Below are 24,595 nucleotides of genomic sequence, written 5' to 3'. Positions count from 1 at the left end.
GAGATGTTGTTTACACCTAGTGATGTCAGTGGTATTGAGTGACATCACAGCACAGTGCTAAGGCTCCTGGGCCTGGACACAGCAGCGGCTGCAATATCTCAACGGAGAATACGTTTATATATATGTGTGTGTGTGCGCGTATATATATATATATATATATATATATATATATATATATATTTCTCCGCCGAAATCACTTTTAAACCCATTTCCACCTTTTTTTCCCTTCTCTTCCTCTTACTTTTTTTTCACGTTTTTTTACGTTTTTCTCCTTTTCGCCTCTTTTCTGGGCGTATTATTCTTCTTTTTCTTCTTTTTTTTCGTCTAATGCATACCCCATCAGTGCAGCAATGCTTATTCAATACCGCCAGCAGATGGAGACACTGGGGGATAATTTTCTAAGGATTTATACTGATTTTTCCTGTCTGAATTTGTCGCACAGAAAGTTGCAGGCCAAATATGTGTGACATTTCTGCGACTTTAGCTTCTAGAGCATTTTTACAACATTATACATAGGTGCTGAATACATAAAAAGCGACTGTTCAGCGACAGACAAGTCGCATCGGCTGAAAGTAGGCCAGAATGTCAGTCCATGTTGGAGCAGGTTTAGATACAGTCTAAAGTATAGATCTCAAAGTCTGTGCACAGAATTTAGCAAGGGCCTCGCACCTTCTGATGCATCAGGTAGGTGCACAATAGCATAGCCTAACCCTCTGTACTTTGGTCTATATTGATGCGGGACATAGACAGCCAGCTGATGACCAATCCATTAGTGCAATGGATGGCTGGAAGCATTTGTCTTTGCCTTTGCAATACCACAGAAGCAATGCATGGTCAATGTACAGCAATGACACACCTGTGTGAACAGCCAGGAGACCCCCCCCCCCCCCCCCCCCATGTTATGTTACATAGTTACATAGTTAGTACGGTCGAAAAAAGACATATGTCCATCAAGTTCAACCAGGGAATTAAGGGGTAGGGGTGTGGCGCGATATTGGGGAAGGGATGAGATTTTATATTTCTTCATAAGCATTAATCTTATTTTGTCAATTAGGAACATTCAGCACCCACCCGCTATCAAGGCAGCTGCCTATCATGTCATGCCCTACCTGCACAGGTGTGCTGGCTACTCAAATGATCCAATTAAGGAGGCCATTTAGTCAGCAGCAGCAGAAGTCCTGTGCCTGGACGCTCCAACAGCGGCCAGACACAAGCAGAAGCAGCAGAAGCAGCAGCACCACCTTTTGTTTTTTGGCTGCAGCAGCAAGGCCCACAGGGCTGGCTAGCTGGCTAGCCAGCAAGCAGGTAGCAATGAAAGTAGGAATCTTTCTTTTTAACCCTGTAAGGGGGTGGTGCACTGTACCCGAAGATACTGCCATATCGGGTCAATGCATAGGGCGACGGAAGCAAGCTTCGAAATCGGCCCCCGTTCTCAAAAATCCATTTAATATATGGTCCCCAGATAGGGGACGTATCAGATATTAAACTGATAAGAACAGATACTACACTTGATCTTAGCCAAAAGGCCGAGAAGCGATAACCGTGAAAGGGGCGGGCCCAACAAGGTCCCCTTCATGGGCACTATCACTGCTTGCTGTCAGGGAGGCTGCCAGACAATTTTCCATGCACACTCTGGGCTGGGGGGCAGTCAACCACCAGTACACACAGCAGAACCTAAACCCATACCATTATTGCTAAGCAGCAAGACAGGGGCCCATTGCACTCCCACGGGGCCTTTTTAAATGCAATCCATAACCCGGATTTGCCAGGAACCCTTCTTACTCCTCCTACTTGCATGTGACACTGGGCTTAGGATCTGCATAGGAAACACACACACAAGCACACACCTACCTTTGTTGCCTGCAGATGCCTCCTTGGCTGTCCCCAAACGGTATCAAACCAACACCCACGGGAAGCTGTAAGCATAGAGGACATGCCTGCACCCCATTGGACTTACCTGTGTGGGTTAAATCCGGGTTATTTGACAACCTATGGCGGTGATGGTTCTGCTCAGGCAGAGCAGTGCTGATGCTCCTCATAAAGCTGTCGCTGCTGTGAAGGTTCTAGGTGACATCACAAATCCCTATGGTTACATACACAACAAAGCTGGGTTGTTGTTGTTTACACTCTGCAAGGCCTGTGGAAGTGAGTGACATCATAGCACTGTAGTTCTGAGGGTTCTAGATGGATGCAACAATCTCCTGTTGCTTCTATGAAGGCCATAATAGACGACATCACCAAACAGCTCCATAGTCACATACACAGCAAAGGAGAGATGTTGTTTACACCTAGTGATGTCAGTGGTATTGAGTGACATCACAGCACAGTGCTAAGGCTCCTGGGCCTGGACACAGCAGCGGCTGCAATATCTCAACGGAGAATACGTTTATATATATGTGTGTGTGTGCGCGTATATATATATATATATATATATATATATATATATATATATATATATATTTCTCCGCCGAAATCACTTTTAAACCCATTTCCACCTTTTTTTCCCTTCTCTTCCTCTTACTTTTTTTTCACGTTTTTTTACGTTTTTCTCCTTTTCGCCTCTTTTCTGGGCGTATTATTCTTCTTTTTCTTCTTTTTTTTCGTCTAATGCATACCCCATCAGTGCAGCAATGCTTATTCAATACCGCCAGCAGATGGAGACACTGGGGGATAATTTTCTAAGGATTTATACTGATTTTTCCTGTCTGAATTTGTCGCACAGAAAGTTGCAGGCCAAATATGTGTGACATTTCTGCGACTTTAGCTTCTAGAGCATTTTTACAACATTATACATAGGTGCTGAATACATAAAAAGCGACTGTTCAGCGACAGACAAGTCGCATCGGCTGAAAGTAGGCCAGAATGTCAGTCCATGTTGGAGCAGGTTTAGATACAGTCTAAAGTATAGATCTCAAAGTCTGTGCACAGAATTTAGCAAGGGCCTCGCACCTTCTGATGCATCAGGTAGGTGCACAATAGCATAGCCTAACCCTCTGTACTTTGGTCTATATTGATGCGGGACATAGACAGCCAGCTGATGACCAATCCATTAGTGCAATGGATGGCTGGAAGCATTTGTCTTTGCCTTTGCAATACCACAGAAGCAATGCATGGTCAATGTACAGCAATGACACACCTGTGTGAACAGCCAGGAGACCCCCCCCCCCCCCCCCCCATGTTATGTTACATAGTTACATAGTTAGTACGGTCGAAAAAAGACATATGTCCATCAAGTTCAACCAGGGAATTAAGGGGTAGGGGTGTGGCGCGATATTGGGGAAGGGATGAGATTTTATATTTCTTCATAAGCATTAATCTTATTTTGTCAATTAGGAACATTCAGCACCCACCCGCTATCAAGGCAGCTGCCTATCATGTCATGCCCTACCTGCACAGGTGTGCTGGCTACTCAAATGATCCAATTAAGGAGGCCATTTAGTCAGCAGCAGCAGAAGTCCTGTGCCTGGACGCTCCAACAGCGGCCAGACACAAGCAGAAGCAGCAGAAGCAGCAGCAGCAGCACCACCTTTTGTTTTTTGGCTGCAGCAGCAAGGCCCACAGGGCTGGCTAGCTGGCTAGCCAGCAAGCAGGTAGCAATGAAAGTAGGAATCTTTCTTTTTAACCCTGTAAGGGGGTGGTGCACTGTACCCGAAGATACTGCCATATCGGGTCAATGCATAGGGCGACGGAAGCAAGCTTCGAAATCGGCCCCCGTTCTCAAAAATCCATTTAATATATGGTCCCCAGATAGGGGACGTATCAGATATTAAACTGATAAGAACATATTTTTTTTTTTTTTTTTTTTTTTTAAAGCCGAGGAGCGTGCTTTCGATTCACCCAAAGTGCAAGAAAAAGTGCAAACGTGTTACACTAAAAAAAAACGTGCACAAAGGATGCGGTCTATCGCAAGCCCTTCTCCGATAGGAGAGAGGCCCCCCAACAAACCTTACCCTTCGCCTCCGGACCAAAAGGTACCTGCGAGGTTCCAGGTTCGATGTCCCTTTTCGCCAAAGCTACTAGGGGACCACAAATGCTCCCGGCATCCCCCTTGGCGTTGGCCAAGGTATCTGCCCGCAGAGCCGATTACGGTAGGTACCCTGCCAAAGCAGGGGTACCCGGGGTGTTTGCAGGGAGGTGCGGAACCTAATGGCCACACACACCTCCCCTAGACCGCCAGGAGGGACACCCAGAAGGGCTACCGCATCCTGACAAATCCTGTGAACACACAACACGCAAAAAGTGACACAATGAGACAAAAAAATAAATAAATAAGTGAATGTGTGCAGATATACTGCCCGGACATCCGGCCGGATCTATAAAAATTTCTCTGATCCTAGCCAGAAGGCCGGGAATCAAGAGGTGAGTGCCACAAGGTGAAGAGATTATGGTGCCCGTGCTTCAACTCAGTGAGCCTATTCTCCCAGTGAGTTTCGGCACCTCGGGGTCACCACTCCCCGAGGCACAAAAGTACCTCGGCTCTAGACCCTCTCAGCCTCATGGCGAGACCCGGAGGGAACAGGTCACATCGGGGCAGCCGTCGAGCTGATTCCTCAGAACCAGCCCCGGAAAGCCCTGGTACACCTGCATCCTCCATGCAGCACCCATCCCCACCAGCATGAAAACTGATAAGAACAGATACTACACTTGATCTTAGCCAAAAGGCCGAGAAGCGATAACCGTGAAAGGGGCGGGCCCAACAAGGTCCCCTTCATGTGCACTATCACTGCTTGCTGTCAGGGAGGCTGCCAGACAATTTTCCATGCACACTCTGGGCTGGGGGGCAGTCAACCACCAGTACACACAGCAGAACCTAAACCCATACCATTATTGCTAAGCAGCAAGACAGGGGCCCATTGCACTCCCACGGGGCCTTTTTAAATGCAATCCATAACCCGGATTTGCCAGGAACCCTTCTTACTCCTCCTACTTGCATGTGACACTGGGCTTAGGATCTGCATAGGAAACACACACACAAGCACACACCTACCTTTGTTGCCTGCAGATGCCTCCTTGGCTGTCCCCAAACGGTATCAAACCAACACCCACGGGAAGCTGTAAGCATAGAGGACATGCCTGCACCCCATTGGACTTACCTGTGTGGGTTAAATCCGGGTTATTTGACAACCTATGGCGGTGATGGTTCTGCTCAGGCAGAGCAGTGCTGATGCTCCTCATAAAGCTGTCGCTGCTGTGAAGGTTCTAGGTGACATCACAAATCCCTATGGTTACATACACAACAAAGCTGGGTTGTTGTTGTTTACACTCTGCAAGGCCTGTGGAAGTGAGTGACATCATAGCACTGTAGTTCTGAGGGTTCTAGATGGATGCAACAATCTCCTGTTGCTTCTATGAAGGCCATAATAGACGACATCACCAAACAGCTCCATAGTCACATACACAGCAAAGGAGAGATGTTGTTTACACCTAGTGATGTCAGTGGTATTGAGTGACATCACAGCACAGTGCTAAGGCTCCTGGGCCTGGACACAGCAGCGGCTGCAATATCTCAACGGAGAATACGTTTATATATATGTGTGTGTGTGCGCGTATATATATATATATATATATATATATATATATATATATATATATATTTCTCCGCCGAAATCACTTTTAAACCCATTTCCACCTTTTTTTCCCTTCTCTTCCTCTTACTTTTTTTTCACGTTTTTTTACGTTTTTCTCCTTTTCGCCTCTTTTCTGGGCGTATTATTCTTCTTTTTCTTCTTTTTTTTCGTCTAATGCATACCCCATCAGTGCAGCAATGCTTATTCAATACCGCCAGCAGATGGAGACACTGGGGGATAATTTTCTAAGGATTTATACTGATTTTTCCTGTCTGAATTTGTCGCACAGAAAGTTGCAGGCCAAATATGTGTGACATTTCTGCGACTTTAGCTTCTAGAGCATTTTTACAACATTATACATAGGTGCTGAATACATAAAAAGCGACTGTTCAGCGACAGACAAGTCGCATCGGCTGAAAGTAGGCCAGAATGTCAGTCCATGTTGGAGCAGGTTTAGATACAGTCTAAAGTATAGATCTCAAAGTCTGTGCACAGAATTTAGCAAGGGCCTCGCACCTTCTGATGCATCAGGTAGGTGCACAATAGCATAGCCTAACCCTCTGTACTTTGGTCTATATTGATGCGGGACATAGACAGCCAGCTGATGACCAATCCATTAGTGCAATGGATGGCTGGAAGCATTTGTCTTTGCCTTTGCAATACCACAGAAGCAATGCATGGTCAATGTACAGCAATGACACACCTGTGTGAACAGCCAGGAGACCCCCCCCCCCCCCCCCCCCATGTTATGTTACATAGTTACATAGTTAGTACGGTCGAAAAAAGACATATGTCCATCAAGTTCAACCAGGGAATTAAGGGGTAGGGGTGTGGCGCGATATTGGGGAAGGGATGAGATTTTATATTTCTTCATAAGCATTAATCTTATTTTGTCAATTAGGAACATTCAGCACCCACCCGCTATCAAGGCAGCTGCCTATCATGTCATGCCCTACCTGCACAGGTGTGCTGGCTACTCAAATGATCCAATTAAGGAGGCCATTTAGTCAGCAGCAGCAGAAGTCCTGTGCCTGGACGCTCCAACAGCGGCCAGACACAAGCAGAAGCAGCAGAAGCAGCAGCAGCAGCACCACCTTTTGTTTTTTGGCTGCAGCAGCAAGGCCCACAGGGCTGGCTAGCTGGCTAGCCAGCAAGCAGGTAGCAATGAAAGTAGGAATCTTTCTTTTTAACCCTGTAAGGGGGTGGTGCACTGTACCCGAAGATACTGCCATATCGGGTCAATGCATAGGGCGACGGAAGCAAGCTTCGAAATCGGCCCCCGTTCTCAAAAATCCATTTAATATATGGTCCCCAGATAGGGGACGTATCAGATATTAAACTGATAAGAACAGATTTTTTTTTAAGTTAGCCCTCAGAACTCAATCAGAGCTCCAAGATCTTATATGGACTCGATTGTTTTGTTCATCATCAGGTAACACTTTTATTTATTCCTAAAAAAAAAGACAAATTGAAATAAAATATTATAACAACAATAAAAATAATAAACATTCCAAAATTATAACAAATTCATTCCCTTTCTCCGGGCGTAAACTGCCAAGTAATCAATTAAACCATAGGTTAAGCTTCCTTTTTCCATTTCCCTTTTTACTGGGATGGCCAACCAGGCCGGTATTTTATAAGTTACCATAAATCGATCCACGTCAGGGCGAAAAGAATCATAAACTTTGTTTCTTACTGCAGGCAACTGGGCTTTAAAGGTGGATAATAGATCATCCAGGTCCTGTAAGAACAATTCTCTTTCCTCATCTGGAGCTCTCTCCAAAATAGTTTGGAAAAACCCTGAATATCCTCTTAAATCTCTCACCGGCTCTTCATTTTTCTTTTTACTCTTATGCTCTCCAATGTTCTTTTCTTCTACTATCATCTCTTTTCCAACAATTTTTGGCTCTTGGGTTACCACTTCCTTATCTTTTCTCACAGATCTTTTAATTTCTGGCTCTTGTTCAGAAACTTCTTCTTCTCTTTTCTTCTTCCTCTTTGGACAGTTCACATACATGTGACCAATTTTGTTACATAAATTACATTTACTTTTTTGGCTACAGGATTCGATTTCATGACCTTCTTTTTGGCATTTTTGGCACCACATTGAGGTGCACTCTTCCTTTAAATGGCCATATTTCTTGCATTTTCTACAGAAATTCTGCATACCTGCAAAAAACATGTCTCCATTGATAACCCCTATTTTAAAACGGGCAGGGGGATAAAGAACTCTTCCATCTGCGTCTTCCTTGAACTTTACTTTAAATCTCCACTTTGTTGTCCAGACTCCATACTGATTATAAATTTTCCCAAGTGGCGCAATTTCCTCACAAAATTGGGTCAAAAGAATTATAATATCCTCCTCAGGGACGTAAGGACTATACATCCTCACCGTTAAAATTCTTTCTCTCCTGGGAAAGTGGGGAATGACTTCCACGCCCTCCCACACTGGATCAGACTTGATTGTCTCAAATTTCTTCCAAAATAAATCATAATCCTCTTCGGAAACCAAAATAACATCAAAGCACCCTTTCTTTGGAAATTCCAACATGGAAAGGATTTGTGTCTTTGCAATTTCCAAAACTCCAAAAAGAATTTCCTCCATTACAAAGGAAAGTCCTCTTCTTTTCTTCTCAAGGTCTTTCAGCAGGATCCGGAGCCCATTCTTGATCTTCCCAAAAAAAGGAACCTCCTCTCCAACAGATTGAGAGGTGTCCATGATCTCTTCCATCTTCAATAGGCGTGTCCAGGCAGGGACAGAAAAACACTCCCCCACCAAAGAGTGGGCAGTGAAGGGTGATCGCCTCCCGTTGTCTGGGGACTAAGCCGGCTCCCTAATAGCAGCAGGGGGGTGAAGTCCCTCCGTTAAGAAGGACGATCCCCCCAGGCCAAGGAGCCGGGTACCCCAGACACCCTCTGACCAGACCAAGTGAGCAGATACTACACTTGATCTTAGCCAAAAGGCCGAGAAGCGATAACCGTGAAAGGGGCGGGCCCAACAAGGTCCCCTTCATGGGCACTATCACTGCTTGCTGTCAGGGAGGCTGCCAGACAATTTTCCATGCACACTCTGGGCTGGGGGGCAGTCAACCACCAGTACACACAGCAGAACCTAAACCCATACCATTATTGCTAAGCAGCAAGACAGGGGCCCATTGCACTCCCACGGGGCCTTTTTAAATGCAATCCATAACCCGGATTTGCCAGGAACCCTTCTTACTCCTCCTACTTGCATGTGACACTGGGCTTAGGATCTGCATAGGAAACACACACACAAGCACACACCTACCTTTGTTGCCTGCAGATGCCTCCTTGGCTGTCCCCAAATGGTATCAAACCAACACCCACGGGAAGCTGTAAGCATAGAGGACATGCCTGCACCCCATTGGACTTACCTGTGTGGGTTAAATCCGGGTTATTTGACAACCTATGGCGGTGATGGTTCTGCTCAGGCAGAGCAGTGCTGATGCTCCTCATAAAGCTGTCGCTGCTGTGAAGGTTCTAGGTGACATCACAAATCCCTATGGTTACATACACAACAAAGCTGGGTTGTTGTTGTTTACACTCTGCAAGGCCTGTGGAAGTGAGTGACATCATAGCACTGTAGTTCTGAGGGTTCTAGATGGATGCAACAATCTCCTGTTGCTTCTATGAAGGCCATAATAGACGACATCACCAAACAGCTCCATAGTCACATACACAGCAAAGGAGAGATGTTGTTTACACCAAGTGATGTCAGTGGTATTGAGTGACATCACAGCACAGTGCTAAGGCTCCTGGGCCTGGACACAGCAGCGGCTGCAATATCTCAACGGAGAATACGTTTATATATATGTGTGTGTGTGCGCGTATATATATATATATATATATATATATATATATATATATATATATTTCTCCGCCGAAATCACTTTTAAACCCATTTCCACCTTTTTTTCCCTTCTCTTCCTCTTACTTTTTTTTCACGTTTTTTTACGTTTTTCTCCTTTTCGCCTCTTTTCTGGGCGTATTATTCTTCTTTTTCTTCTTTTTTTCCGTCTAATGCATACCCCATCAGTGCAGCAATGCTTATTCAATACCGCCAGCAGATGGAGACACTGGGGGATAATTTTCTAAGGATTTATACTGATTTTTCCTGTCTGAATTTGTCGCACAGAAAGTTGCAGGCCAAATATGTGTGACATTTCTGCGACTTTAGCTTCTAGAGCATTTTTACAACATTATACATAGGTGCTGAATACATAAAAAGCGACTGTTCAGCGACAGACAAGTCGCATCGGCTGAAAGTAGGCCAGAATGTCAGTCCATGTTGGAGCAGGTTTAGATACAGTCTAAAGTATAGATCTCAAAGTCTGTGCACAGAATTTAGCAAGGGCCTCGCACCTTCTGATGCATCAGGTAGGTGCACAATAGCATAGCCTAACCCTCTGTACTTTGGTCTATATTGATGCGGGACATAGACAGCCAGCTGATGACCAATCCATTAGTGCAATGGATGGCTGGAAGCATTTGTCTTTGCCTTTGCAATACCACAGAAGCAATGCATGGTCAATGTACAGCAATGACACACCTGTGTGAACAGCCAGGAGACCCCCCCCCATGTTATGTTACATAGTTACATAGTTAGTACGGTCGAAAAAAGACATATGTCCATCAAGTTCAACCAGGGAATTAAGGGGTAGGGGTGTGGCGCGATATTGGGGAAGGGATGAGATTTTATATTTCTTCATAAGCATTAATCTTATTTTGTCAATTAGGAACATTCAGCACCCACCCGCTATCAAGGCAGCTGCCTATCATGTCATGCCCTACCTGCACAGGTGTGCTGGCTACTCAAATGATCCAATTAAGGAGGCCATTTAGTCAGCAGCAGCAGAAGTCCTGTGCCTGGACGCTCCAACAGCGGCCAGACACAAGCAGAAGCAGCAGAAGCAGCAGAAGCAGCAGCAGCAGCACCACCTTTTGTTTTTTGGCTGCAGCAGCAAGGCCCACAGGGCTGGCTAGCTGGCTAGCCAGCAAGCAGGTAGCAATGAAAGTAGGAATCTTTCTTTTTAACCCTGTAAGGGGGTGGTGCACTGTACCCGAAGATACTGCCATATCGGGTCAATGCATAGGGCGACGGAAGCAAGCTTCGAAATCGGCCCCCGTTCTCAAAAATCCATTTAATATATGGTCCCCAGATAGGGGACGTATCAGATATTAAACTGATAAGAACAGATACTACACTTGATCTTAGCCAAAAGGCCGAGAAGCGATAACCGTGAAAGGGGCGGGCCCAACAAGGTCCCCTTCATGGGCACTATCACTGCTTGCTGTCAGGGAGGCTGCCAGACAATTTTCCATGCACACTCTGGGCTGGGGGGCAGTCAACCACCAGTACACACAGCAGAACCTAAACCCATACCATTATTGCTAAGCAGCAAGACAGGGGCCCATTGCACTCCCATGGGGCCTTTTTAAATGCAATCCATAACCCGGATTTGCCAGGAACCCTTCTTACTCCTCCTACTTGCATGTGACACTGGGCTTAGGATCTGCATAGGAAACACACACACAAGCACACACCTACCTTTGTTGCCTGCAGATGCCTCCTTGGCTGTCCCCAAACGGTATCAAACCAACACCCACGGGAAGCTGTAAGCATAGAGGACATGCCTGCACCCCATTGGACTTACCTGTGTGGGTTAAATCCGGGTTATTTGACAACCTATGGCGGTGATGGTTCTGCTCAGGCAGAGCAGTGCTGATGCTCCTCATAAAGCTGTCGCTGCTGTGAAGGTTCTAGGTGACATCACAAATCCCTATGGTTACATACACAACAAAGCTGGGTTGTTGTTGTTTACACTCTGCAAGGCCTGTGGAAGTGAGTGACATCATAGCACTGTAGTTCTGAGGGTTCTAGATGGATGCAACAATCTCCTGTTGCTTCTATGAAGGCCATAATAGACGACATCACCAAACAGCTCCATAGTCACATACACAGCAAAGGAGAGATGTTGTTTACACCTAGTGATGTCAGTGGTATTGAGTGACATCACAGCACAGTGCTAAGGCTCCTGGGCCTGGACACAGCAGCGGCTGCAATATCTCAACGGAGAATACGTTTATATATATGTGTGTGTGTGCGCGTATATATATATATATATATATATATATATATATATATATATATATTTCTCCGCCGAAATCACTTTTAAACCCATTTCCACCTTTTTTTCCCTTCTCTTCCTCTTACTTTTTTTTCACGTTTTTTTACGTTTTTCTCCTTTTCGCCTCTTTTCTGGGCGTATTATTCTTCTTTTTCTTCTTTTTTTTCGTCTAATGCATACCCCATCAGTGCAGCAATGCTTATTCAATACCGCCAGCAGATGGAGACACTGGGGGATAATTTTCTAAGGATTTATACTGATTTTTCCTGTCTGAATTTGTCGCACAGAAAGTTGCAGGCCAAATATGTGTGACATTTCTGCGACTTTAGCTTCTAGAGCATTTTTACAACATTATACATAGGTGCTGAATACATAAAAAGCGACTGTTCAGCGACAGACAAGTCGCATCGGCTGAAAGTAGGCCAGAATGTCAGTCCATGTTGGAGCAGGTTTAGATACAGTCTAAAGTATAGATCTCAAAGTCTGTGCACAGAATTTAGCAAGGGCCTCGCACCTTCTGATGCATCAGGTAGGTGCACAATAGCATAGCCTAACCCTCTGTACTTTGGTCTATATTGATGCGGGACATAGACAGCCAGCTGATGACCAATCCATTAGTGCAATGGATGGCTGGAAGCATTTGTCTTTGCCTTTGCAATACCACAGAAGCAATGCATGGTCAATGTACAGCAATGACACACCTGTGTGAACAGCCAGGAGACCCCCCCCCCCCATGTTATGTTACATAGTTACATAGTTAGTACGGTCGAAAAAAGACATATGTCCATCAAGTTCAACCAGGGAATTAAGGGGTAGGGGTGTGGCGCGATATTGGGGAAGGGATGAGATTTTATATTTCTTCATAAGCATTAATCTTATTTTGTCAATTAGGAACATTCAGCACCCACCCGCTATCAAGGCAGCTGCCTATCATGTCATGCCCTACCTGCACAGGTGTGCTGGCTACTCAAATGATCCAATTAAGGAGGCCATTTAGTCAGCAGCAGCAGAAGTCCTGTGCCTGGACGCTCCAACAGCGGCCAGACACAAGCAGAAGCAGCAGAAGCAGCAGCAGCAGCAGCAGCAGCACCACCTTTTGTTTTTTGGCTGCAGCAGCAAGGCCCACAGGGCTGGCTAGCTGGCTAGCCAGCAAGCAGGTAGCAATGAAAGTAGGAATCTTTCTTTTTAACCCTGTAAGGGGGTGGTGCACTGTACCCGAAGATACTGCCATATCGGGTCAATGCATAGGGCGACGGAAGCAAGCTTCGAAATCGGCCCCCGTTCTCAAAAATCCATTTAATATATGGTCCCCAGATAGGGGACGTATCAGATATTAAACTGATAAGAACAGATACTACACTTGATCTTAGCCAAAAGGCCGAGAAGCGATAACCGTGAAAGGGGCGGGCCCAACAAGGTCCCCTTCATGGGCACTATCACTGCTTGCTGTCAGGGAGGCTGCCAGACAATTTTCCATGCACACTCTGGGCTGGGGGGCAGTCAACCACCAGTACACACAGCAGAACCTAAACCCATACCATTATTGCTAAGCAGCAAGACAGGGGCCCATTGCACTCCCACGGGGCCTTTTTAAATGCAATCCATAACCCGGATTTGCCAGGAACCCTTCTTACTCCTCCTACTTGCATGTGACACTGGGCTTAGGATCTGCATAGGAAACACACACACAAGCACACACCTACCTTTGTTGCCTGCAGATGCCTCCTTGGCTGTCCCCAAACGGTATCAAACCAACACCCACGGGAAGCTGTAAGCATAGAGGACATGCCTGCACCCCATTGGACTTACCTGTGTGGGTTAAATCCGGGTTATTTGACAACCTATGGCGGTGATGGTTCTGCTCAGGCAGAGCAGTGCTGATGCTCCTCATAAAGCTGTCGCTGCTGTGAAGGTTCTAGGTGACATCACAAATCCCTATGGTTACATACACAACAAAGCTGGGTTGTTGTTGTTTACACTCTGCAAGGCCTGTGGAAGTGAGTGACATCATAGCACTGTAGTTCTGAGGGTTCTAGATGGATGCAACAATCTCCTGTTGCTTCTATGAAGGCCATAATAGACGACATCACCAAACAGCTCCATAGTCACATACACAGCAAAGGAGAGATGTTGTTTACACCTAGTGATGTCAGTGGTATTGAGTGACATCACAGCACAGTGCTAAGGCTCCTGGGCCTGGACACAGCAGCGGCTGCAATATCTCAACGGAGAATACGTTTATATATATGTGTGTGTGTGCGCGTATATATATATATATATATATATATATATATTTCTCCGCCGAAATCACTTTTAAACCCATTTCCACCTTTTTTTCCCTTCTCTTCCTCTTACTTTTTTTTCACGTTTTTTTACGTTTTTCTCCTTTTCGCCTCTTTTCTGGGCGTATTATTCTTCTTTTTCTTCTTTTTTTTCGTCTAATGCATACCCCATCAGTGCAGCAATGCTTATTCAATACCGCCAGCAGATGGAGACACTGGGGGATAATTTTCTAAGGATTTATACTGATTTTTCCTGTCTGAATTTGTCGCACAGAAAGTTGCAGGCCAAATATGTGTGACATTTCTGCGACTTTAGCTTCTAGAGCATTTTTACAACATTATACATAGGTGCTGAATACATAAAAAGCGACTGTTCAGCGACAGACAAGTCGCATCGGCTGAAAGTAGGCCAGAATGTCAGTCCATGTTGGAGCAGGTTTAGATACAGTCTAAAGTATAGATCTCAAAGTCTGTGCACAGAATTTAGCAAGGGCCTCGCACCTTCTGATGCATCAGGTAGGTGCACAATAGCATAGCCTAACCCTCTGTACTTTGGTCTATATTGATGCGGGACATAGACAGCCAGCTGATGACCAATCCATTAGTGCAATGGATGGCTGGAAGCATTTGTCTTTGCCTTTGCAATACCACAGAAGCAATGCATGGTCAATGTACAGCAATGACACACCTGTGTGAACAGCCAGGAGACCCCCCCCCATGTTATGTTACATAGTTACATAGTTAGTACGGTCGAAAAAAGACATATGTCCATCAAGTTCAACCAGGGAATTAAGGGGTAGGGGTGTGGCGCGATATTGGGGAAGGGATGAGATTTTATATTTCTTCATAAGCATTAATCTTATTTTGTCAATTAGGAACATTCAGCACCCACCCGCTATCAAGGCAGCTGCCTATCATGTCATGCCCTACCTGCACAGGTGTGCTGGCTACTCAAATGATCCAATTAAGGAGGCCATTTAGTCAGCAGCAGCAGAAGTCCTGTGCCTGGACGCTCCAACAGCGGCCAGACACAAGCAGAAGCAGCAGAAGCAGCAGCAGCAGCACCACCTTTTGTTTTTTGGCTGCAGCAGCAAGGCCCACAGGGCTGGCTAGCTGGCTAGCCAGCAAGCAGGTAGCAATGAAAGTAGGAATCTTTCTTTTTAACCCTGTAAGGGGGTGGTGCACTGTACCCGAAGATACTGCCATATCGGGTCAATGCATAGGGCGACGGAAGTAAGCTTCGAAATCGGCCCCCGTTCTCAAAAATCCATTTAATATATGGTCCCCAGATAGGGGACGTATCAGATATTAAACTGATAAGAACAGATACTACACTTGATCTTAGCCAAAAGGCCGAGAAGCGATAACCGTGAAAGGGGCGGGCCCAACAAGGTCCCCTTCATGGGCACTATCACTGCTTGCTGTCAGGGAGGCTGCCAGACAATTTTCCATGCACACTCTGGGCTGGGGGGCAGTCAACCACCAGTACACACAGCAGAACCTAAACCCATACCATTATTGCTAAGCAGCAAGACAGGGGCCCATTGCACTCCCACGGGGCCTTTTTAAATGCAATCCATAACCCGGATTTGCCAGGAACCCTTCTTACTCCTCCTACTTGCATGTGACACTGGGCTTAGGATCTGCATAGGAAACACACACACAAGCACACACCTACCTTTGTTGCCTGCAGATGCCTCCTTGGCTGTCCCCAAACGGTATCAAACCAACACCCACGGGAAGCTGTAAGCATAGAGGACATGCCTGCACCCCATTGGACTTACCTGTGTGGGTTAAATCCGGGTTATTTGACAACCTATGGCGGTGATGGTTCTGCTCAGGCAGAGCAGTGCTGATGCTCCTCATAAAGCTGTCGCTGCTGTGAAGGTTCTAGGTGACATCACAAATCCCTATGGTTACATACACAACAAAGCTGGGTTGTTGTTGTTTACACTCTGCAAGGCCTGTGGAAGTGAGTGACATCATAGCACTGTAGTTCTGAGGGTTCTAGATGGATGCAACAATCTCCTGTTGCTTCTATGAAGGCCATAATAGACGACATCACCAAACAGCTCCATAGTCACATACACAGCAAAGGAGAGATGTTGTTTACACCTAGTGATGTCAGTGGTATTGAGTGACATCACAGCACAGTGCTAAGGCTCCTGGGCCTGGACACAGCAGCGGCTGCAATATCTCAACGGAGAATACGTTTATATATATGTGTGTGTGTGCGCGTATATATATATATATATATATATATATATATATATATATATATATATATATTTCTCCGCCGAAATCACTTTTAAACCCATTTCCACCTTTTTTTCCCTTCTCTTCCTCTTACTTTTTTTTCACGTTTTTTTACGTTTTTCTCCTTTTCGCCTCTTTTCTGGGCGTATTATTCTTCTTTTTCTTCTTTTTTTTCGTCTAATGCATACCCCATCAGTGCAGCAATGCTTATTCAATACCGCCAGCAGATGGAGACACTGGGGGATAATTTTCTAAGGATTTATACTGATTTTTCCTGTCTGAATTTGTCGCACAGAAAGTTGCAGGCCAAATATGTGTGACATTTCTGCGACTTTAGCTTCTAGAGCATTTTTACAACATTATACATAGGTGCTGAATACATAAAAAGCGACTGTTCAGCGACAGACAAGTCGCATCGGCTGAAAGTAGGCCAGAATGTCAGTCCATGTTGGAGCAGGTTTAGATACAGTCTAAAGTATAGATCTCAAAGTCTGTGCACAGAATTTAGCAAGGGCCTCGCACCTTCTGATGCATCAGGTAGGTGCACAATAGCATAGCCTAACCCTCTGTACTTTGGTCTATATTGATGCGGGACATAGACAGCCAGCTGATGACCAATCCATTAGTGCAATGGATGGCTGGAAGCATTTGTCTTTGCCTTTGCAATACCACAGAAGCAATGCATGGTCAATGTACAGCAATGACACACCTGTGTGAACAGCCAGGAGACCCCCCCCCCCATGTTATGTTACATAGTTACATAGTTAGTACGGTCGAAAAAAGACATATGTCCATCAAGTTCAACCAGGGAATTAAGGGGTAGGGGTGTGGCGCGATATTGGGGAAGGGATGAGATTTTATATTTCTTCATAAGCATTAATCTTATTTTGTCAATTAGGAACATTCAGCACCCACCCGCTATCAAGGCAGCTGCCTATCATGTCATGCCCTACCTGCACAGGTGTGCTGGCTACTCAAATGATCCAATTAAGGAGGCCATTTAGTCAGCAGCAGCAGAAGTCCTGTGCCTGGACGCTCCAACAGCGGCCAGACACAAGCAGAAGCAGCAGAAGCAGCAGCAGCAGCACCACCTTTTGTTTTTTGGCTGCAGCAGCAAGGCCCACAGGGCTGGCTAGCTGGCTAGCCAGCAAGCAGGTAGCAATGAAAGTAGGAATCTTTCTTTTTAACCCTGTAAGGGGGTGGTGCACTGTACCCGAAGATACTGCCATATCGGGTCAATGCATAGGGCGACGGAAGCAAGCTTCGAAATCGGCCCCCGTTCTCAAAAATCCATTTAATATATGGTCCCCAGATAGGGGACGTATCAGATATTAAACTGATAAGAACAGATACTACACTTGATCTTAGCCAAAAGGCCGAGAAGCGATAACCGTGAAAGGGGCGGGCCCAACAAGGTCCCCTTCATGGGCACTATCACTGCTTGCTGTCAGGGAGGCTGCCAGACAATTTTCCATGCACACTCTGGGCTGGGGGGCAGTCAACCACCAGTACACACAGCAGAACCTAAACCCATACCATTATTGCTAAGCAGCAAGACAGGGGCCCATTGCACTCCCACGGGGCCTTTTTAAATGCAATCCATAACCCGGATTTGCCAGGAACCCTTCTTACTCCTCCTACTTGCATGTGACACTGGGCTTAGGATCTGCATAGGAAACACACACACAAGCACACACCTACCTTTGTTGCCTGCAGATGCCTCCTTGGCTGTCCCCAAACGGTATCAAACCAACACCCACGGGAAGCTGTAAGCATAGAGGACATGCCTGCACCCCATTGGACTTACCTGTGTGGGTTAAATCCGGGTTATTTGACAACCTATGGCGGTGATGGTTCTGCTCAGGCAGAGCAGTGCTGATGCTCCTCATAAAGCTGTCGCTGCTGTGAAGGTTCTAGGTGACATCACAATCCCTATGGTTACATACACAACAAAGCTGGGTTGTTGTTGTTTACACTCTGCAAGGCCTGTGGAAGTGAGTGACATCATAGCACTGTAGTTCTGAGGGTTCTAGATGGATGCAACAATCTCCTGTTTTCTATGAAGGCCATAATAGACGACATCACCAAACAGCTCCATAGTCACATACACAGCAAAGGAGAGATGTTGTTTACACCTAGTGATGTCAGTGGTATTGAGTGACATCACAGCACAGTGCTAAGGCTCCTGGGCCTGGACACAGCAGCGGCTGCAATATCTCAACGGAGAATACGTTTATATATATGTGTGTGTGTGCGCGTATATATATATATATATATATATATATATATATATATATATATATATATTTCTCCGCCGAAATCACTTTTAAACCCATTTCCACCTTTTTTTCCCTTCTCTTCCTCTTACTTTTTTTTCACGTTTTTTTACGTTTTTCTCCTTTTCGCCTCTTTTCTGGGCGTATTATTCTTCTTTTTCTTCTTTTTTTTCGTCTAATGCATACCCCATCAGTGCAGCAATGCTTATTCAATACCGCCAGCAGATGGAGACACTGGGGGATAATTTTCTAAGGATTTATACTGATTTTTCCTGTCTGAATTTGTCGCACAGAAAGTTGCAGGCCAAATATGTGTGACATTTCTGCGACTTTAGCTTCTAGAGCATTTTTACAACATTATACATAGGTGCTGAATACATAAAAAGCGACTGTTCAGCGACAGACAAGTCGCATCGGCTGAAAGTAGGCCAGAATGTCAGTCCATGTTGGAGCAGGTTTAGATACAGTCTAAAGTATAGATCTCAAAGTCTGTGCACAGAATTTAGCAAGGGCCTCGCACCTTCTGATGCATCAGGTAGGTGCACAATAGCATAGCCTAACCCTCTGTACTTTGGTCTATATTGATGCGGGACATAGACAGCCAGCTGATGACCAATCCATTAGTGCAATGGATGGCTGGAAGCATTTGTCTTTGCCTTTGCAATACCACAGAAGCAATGCATGGTCAATGTACAGCAATGACACACCTGTGTGAACAGCCAGGAGACCCCCCCCCCCATGTTATGTTACATAGTTACATAGTTAGTACGGTCGAAAAAAGACATATGTCCATCAAGTTCAACCAGGGAATTAAGGGGTAGGGGTGTGGCGCGATATTGGGGAAGGGATGAGATTTTATATTTCTTCATAAGCATTAATCTTATTTTGTCAATTAGGAACATTCAGCACCCACCCGCTATCAAGGCAGCTGCCTATCATGTCATGCCCTACCTGCACAGGTGTGCTGGCTACTCAAATGATCCAATTAAGGAGGCCATTTAGTCAGCAGCAGCAGAAGTCCTGTGCCTGGACGCTCCAACAGCGGCCAGACACAAGCAGAAGCAGCAGAAGCAGCAGCAGCAGCACCACCTTTTGTTTTTTGGCTGCAGCAGCAAGGCCCACAGGGCTGGCTAGCTGGCTAGCCAGCAAGCAGGTAGCAATGAAAGTAGGAATCTTTCTTTTTAACCCTGTAAGGGGGTGGTGCACTGTACCCGAAGATACTGCCATATCGGGTCAATGCATAGGGCGACGGAAGCAAGCTTCGAAATCGGCCCCCGTTCTCAAAAATCCATTTAATATATGGTCCCCAGATAGGGGACGTATCAGATATTAAACTGATAAGAACAGATACTACACTTGATCTTAGCCAAAAGGCCGAGAAGCGATAACCGTGAAAGGGGCGGGCCCAACAAGGTCCCCTTCATGGGCACTATCACTGCTTGCTGTCAGGGAGGCTGCCAGACAATTTTCCATGCACACTCTGGGCTGGGGGGCAGTCAACCACCAGTACACACAGCAGAACCTAAACCCATACCATTATTGCTAAGCAGCAAGACAGGGGCCCATTGCACTCCCACGGGGCCTTTTTAAATGCAATCCATAACCCGGATTTGCCAGGAACCCTTCTTACTCCTCCTACTTGCATGTGACACTGGGCTTAGGATCTGCATAGGAAACACACACACAAGCACACACCTACCTTTGTTGCCTGCAGATGCCTCCTTGGCTGTCCCCAAACGGTATCAAACCAACACCCACGGGAAGCTGTAAGCATAGAGGACATGCCTGCACCCCATTGGACTTACCTGTGTGGGTTAAATCCGGGTTATTTGACAACCTATGGCGGTGATGGTTCTGCTCAGGCAGAGCAGTGCTGATGCTCCTCATAAAGCTGTCGCTGCTGTGAAGGTTCTAGGTGACATCACAAATCCCTATGGTTACATACACAACAAAGCTGGGTTGTTGTTGTTTACACTCTGCAAGGCCTGTGGAAGTGAGTGACATCATAGCACTGTAGTTCTGAGGGTTCTAGATGGATGCAACAATCTCCTGTTGCTTCTATGAAGGCCATAATAGACGACATCACCAAACAGCTCCATAGTCACATACACAGCAAAGGAGAGATGTTGTTTACACCTAGTGATGTCAGTGGTATTGAGTGACATCACAGCACAGTGCTAAGGCTCCTGGGCCTGGACACAGCAGCGGCTGCAATATCTCAACGGAGAATACGTTTATATATATGTGTGTGTGTGCGCGTATATATATATATATATATATATATATATATATATATATTTCTCCGCCGAAATCACTTTTAAACCCATTTCCACCTTTTTTTCCCTTCTCTTCCTCTTACTTTTTTTTCACGTTTTTTTACGTTTTTCTCCTTTTCGCCTCTTTTCTGGGCGTATTATTCTTCTTTTTCTTCTTTTTTTTCGTCTAATGCATACCCCATCAGTGCAGCAATGCTTATTCAATACCGCCAGCAGATGGAGACACTGGGGGATAATTTTCTAAGGATTTATACTGATTTTTCCTGTCTGAATTTGTCGCACAGAAAGTTGCAGGCCAAATATGTGTGACATTTCTGCGACTTTAGCTTCTAGAGCATTTTTACAACATTATACATAGGTGCTGAATACATAAAAAGCGACTGTTCAGCGACAGACAAGTCGCATCGGCTGAAAGTAGGCCAGAATGTCAGTCCATGTTGGAGCAGGTTTAGATACAGTCTAAAGTATAGATCTCAAAGTCTGTGCACAGAATTTAGCAAGGGCCTCGCACCTTCTGATGCATCAGGTAGGTGCACAATAGCATAGCCTAACCCTCTGTACTTTGGTCTATATTGATGCGGGACATAGACAGCCAGCTGATGACCAATCCATTAGTGCAATGGATGGCTGGAAGCATTTGTCTTTGCCTTTGCAATACCACAGAAGCAATGCATGGTCAATGTACAGCAATGACACACCTGTGTGAACAGCCAGGAGACCCCCCCCCCCCCCATGTTATGTTACATAGTTACATAGTTAGTACGGTCGAAAAAAGACATATGTCCATCAAGTTCAACCAGGGAATTAAGGGGTAGGGGTGTGGCGCGATATTGGGGAAGGGATGAGATTTTATATTTCTTCATAAGCATTAATCTTATTTTGTCAATTAGGAACATTCAGCACCCACCCGCTATCAAGGCAGCTGCCTATCATGTCATGCCCTACCTGCACAGGTGTGCTGGCTACTCAAATGATCCAATTAAGGAGGCCATTTAGTCAGCAGCAGCAGAAGTCCTGTGCCTGGACGCTCCAACAGCGGCCAGACACAAGCAGAAGCAGCAGAAGCAGCAGCAGCAGCACCACCTTTTGTTTTTTGGCTGTAGCAGCAAGGCCCACAGGGCTGGCTAGCTGGCTAGCCAGCAAGCAGGTAGCAATGAAAGTAGGAATCTTTCTTTTTAACCCTGTAAGGGGGTGGTGCACTGTACCCGAAGATACTGCCATATCGGGTCAATGCATAGGGCGACGGAAGCAAGCTTCGAAATCGGCCCCCGTTCTCAAAAATCCATTTAATATATGGTCCCCAGATAGGGGACGTATCAGATATTAAACTGATAAGAACAGATACTACACTTGATCTTAGCCAAAAGGCCGAGAAGCGATAACCGTGAAAGGGGCGGGCCCAACAAGGTCCCCTTCATGGGCACTATCACTGCTTGCTGTCAGGGAGGCTGCCAGACAATTTTCCATGCACACTCTGGGCTGGGGGGCAGTCAACCACCAGTACACACAGCAGAACCTAAACCCATACCATTATTGCTAAGCAGCAAGACAGGGGCCCATTGCACTCCCACGGGGCCTTTTTAAATGCAATCCATAACCCGGATTTGCCAGGAACCCTTCTTACTCCTCCTACTTGCATGTGACACTGGGCTTAGGATCTGCATAGGAAACACACACACAAGCACACACCTACCTTTGTTGCCTGCAGATGCCTCCTTGGCTGTCCCCAAACGGTATCAAACCAACACCCACGGGAAGCTGTAAGCATAGAGGACATGCCTGCACCCCATTGGACTTACCTGTGTGGGTTAAATCCGGGTTATTTGACAACCTATGGCGGTGATGGTTCTGCTCAGGCAGAGCAGTGCTGATGCTCCTCATAAAGCTGTCGCTGCTGTGAAGGTTCTAGGTGACATCACAAATCCCTATGGTTACATACACAACAAAGCTGGGTTGTTGTTGTTTACACTCTGCAAGGCCTGTGGAAGTGAGTGACATCATAGCACTGTAGTTCTGAGGGTTCTAGATGGATGCAACAATCTCCTGTTGCTTCTATGAAGGCCATAATAGACGACATCACCAAACAGCTCCATAGTCACATACACAGCAAAGGAGAGATGTTGTTTACACCTAGTGATGTCAGTGGTATTGAGTGACATCACAGCACAGTGCTAAGGCTCCTGGGCCTGGACACAGCAGCGGCTGCAATATCTCAACGGAGAATACGTTTATATATATGTGTGTGTGTGCGCGTATATATATATATATATATATATATATATATATATATATATATATTTCTCCGCCGAAATCACTTTTAAACCCATTTCCACCTTTTTTTCCCTTCTCTTCCTCTTACTTTTTTTTCACGTTTTTTTACGTTTTTCTCCTTTTCGCCTCTTTTCTGGGCGTATTATTCTTCTTTTTCTTCTTTTTTTTCGTCTAATGCATACCCCATCAGTGCAGCAATGCTTATTCAATACCGCCAGCAGATGGAGACACTGGGGGATAATTTTCTAAGGATTTATACTGATTTTTCCTGTCTGAATTTGTCGCACAGAAAGTTGCAGGCCAAATATGTGTGACATTTCTGCGACTTTAGCTTCTAGAGCATTTTTACAACATTATACATAGGTGCTGAATACATAAAAAGCGACTGTTCAGCGACAGACAAGTCGCATCGGCTGAAAGTAGGCCAGAATGTCAGTCCATGTTGGAGCAGGTTTAGATACAGTCTAAAGTATAGATCTCAAAGTCTGTGCACAGAATTTAGCAAGGGCCTCGCACCTTCTGATGCATCAGGTAGGTGCACAATAGCATAGCCTAACCCTCTGTACTTTGGTCTATATTGATGCGGGACATAGACAGCCAGCTGATGACCAATCCATTAGTGCAATGGATGGCTGGAAGCATTTGTCTTTGCCTTTGCAATACCACAGAAGCAATGCATGGTCAATGTACAGCAATGACACACCTGTGTATACAGCCAGGAGACCCCCCCCCCCCCCCATGTTATGTTACATAGTTACATAGTTAGTACGGTCGAAAAAAGACATATGTCCATCAAGTTCAACCAGGGAATTAAGGGGTAGGGGTGTGGCGCGATATTGGGGAAGGGATGAGATTTTATATTTCTTCATAAGCATTAATCTTATTTTGTCAATTAGGAACATTCAGCACCCACCCGCTATCAAGGCAGCTGCCTATCATGTCATGCCCTACCTGCACAGGTGTGCTGGCTACTCAAATGATCCAATTAAGGAGGCCATTTAGTCAGCAGCAGCAGAAGTCCTGTGCCTGGACGCTCCAACAGCGGCCAGACACAAGCAGAAGCAGCAGAAGCAGCAGCAGCAGCACCACCTTTTGTTTTTTGGCTGCAGCAGCAAGGCCCACAGGGCTGGCTAGCTGGCTAGCCAGCAAGCAGGTAGCAATGAAAGTAGGAATCTTTCTTTTTAACCCTGTAAGGGGGTGGTGCACTGTACCCGAAGATACTGCCATATCGGGTCAATGCATAGGGCCGACGGAAGCAAGCTTCGAAATCGGCCCCCGTTCTCAAAAATCCATTTAATATATGGTCCCCAGATAGGGGACGTATCAGATATTAAACTGATAAGAACAGATACTACACTTGATCTTAGCCAAAAGGCCGAGAAGCGATAACCGTGAAAGGGGCGGGCCCAACAAGGTCCCCTTCATGGGCACTATCACTGCTTGCTGTCAGGGAGGCTGCCAGACAATTTTCCATGCACACTCTGGGCTGGGGGGCAGTCAACCACCAGTACACACAGC

The 24,595-nt window shown here is 45.8% G+C and overlaps 10 non-coding genes and 2 pseudogenes across 10 annotated transcripts; all 12 read right to left on the bottom strand.

The window, feature by feature from the left end:
* Positions 1–1,347: 1,347 nt before the first annotated feature.
* On the bottom strand, positions 1,348–1,538 carry LOC130317428 (U2 spliceosomal RNA). The gene has a single exon (XR_008864545.1). It is a non-coding gene; the product is annotated as a U2 spliceosomal RNA (small nuclear RNA).
* Positions 1,539–3,632: 2,094 nt separating this feature from the next.
* Positions 3,633–3,818, bottom strand: LOC130317575 (U2 spliceosomal RNA). The gene has a single exon (XR_008864675.1). It is a non-coding gene; the product is annotated as a U2 spliceosomal RNA (small nuclear RNA).
* Positions 3,819–4,514: 696 nt separating this feature from the next.
* Positions 4,515–4,674, bottom strand: LOC130317580 (U2 spliceosomal RNA; annotated as a pseudogene).
* Positions 4,675–6,767: 2,093 nt separating this feature from the next.
* On the bottom strand, positions 6,768–6,951 carry LOC130317570 (U2 spliceosomal RNA). Its single transcript, XR_008864672.1, has one exon. It is a non-coding gene; the product is annotated as a U2 spliceosomal RNA (small nuclear RNA).
* Positions 6,952–8,406: 1,455 nt separating this feature from the next.
* LOC130317585 (U2 spliceosomal RNA) lies at positions 8,407–8,543 on the bottom strand (annotated as a pseudogene).
* A 2,089-nt stretch (positions 8,544–10,632) lies between these two features.
* On the bottom strand, positions 10,633–10,823 carry LOC130317427 (U2 spliceosomal RNA). Its single transcript, XR_008864544.1, has one exon. It is a non-coding gene; the product is annotated as a U2 spliceosomal RNA (small nuclear RNA).
* Positions 10,824–12,915: 2,092 nt separating this feature from the next.
* LOC130317426 (U2 spliceosomal RNA) lies at positions 12,916–13,106 on the bottom strand. Its single transcript, XR_008864543.1, has one exon. It is a non-coding gene; the product is annotated as a U2 spliceosomal RNA (small nuclear RNA).
* A 2,066-nt stretch (positions 13,107–15,172) lies between these two features.
* LOC130317557 (U2 spliceosomal RNA) lies at positions 15,173–15,363 on the bottom strand. Its single transcript, XR_008864661.1, has one exon. It is a non-coding gene; the product is annotated as a U2 spliceosomal RNA (small nuclear RNA).
* A 2,088-nt stretch (positions 15,364–17,451) lies between these two features.
* Positions 17,452–17,642, bottom strand: LOC130317425 (U2 spliceosomal RNA). The gene has a single exon (XR_008864542.1). It is a non-coding gene; the product is annotated as a U2 spliceosomal RNA (small nuclear RNA).
* Positions 17,643–19,725: 2,083 nt separating this feature from the next.
* On the bottom strand, positions 19,726–19,916 carry LOC130317423 (U2 spliceosomal RNA). The gene has a single exon (XR_008864540.1). It is a non-coding gene; the product is annotated as a U2 spliceosomal RNA (small nuclear RNA).
* Positions 19,917–21,995: 2,079 nt separating this feature from the next.
* Positions 21,996–22,186, bottom strand: LOC130317421 (U2 spliceosomal RNA). Its single transcript, XR_008864539.1, has one exon. It is a non-coding gene; the product is annotated as a U2 spliceosomal RNA (small nuclear RNA).
* A 2,086-nt stretch (positions 22,187–24,272) lies between these two features.
* LOC130317417 (U2 spliceosomal RNA) lies at positions 24,273–24,464 on the bottom strand. Its single transcript, XR_008864535.1, has one exon. It is a non-coding gene; the product is annotated as a U2 spliceosomal RNA (small nuclear RNA).
* Between the last annotated feature and the right edge of the window lie 131 nt (positions 24,465–24,595).

This window comes from Hyla sarda, unplaced genomic scaffold, assembly GCF_029499605.1.
Source record: "Hyla sarda isolate aHylSar1 unplaced genomic scaffold, aHylSar1.hap1 scaffold_200, whole genome shotgun sequence".
NCBI lineage: Eukaryota > Metazoa > Chordata > Amphibia > Anura > Hylidae > Hyla > Hyla sarda.
This window is presented reverse-complemented; position numbering and strand designations above follow the sequence as displayed.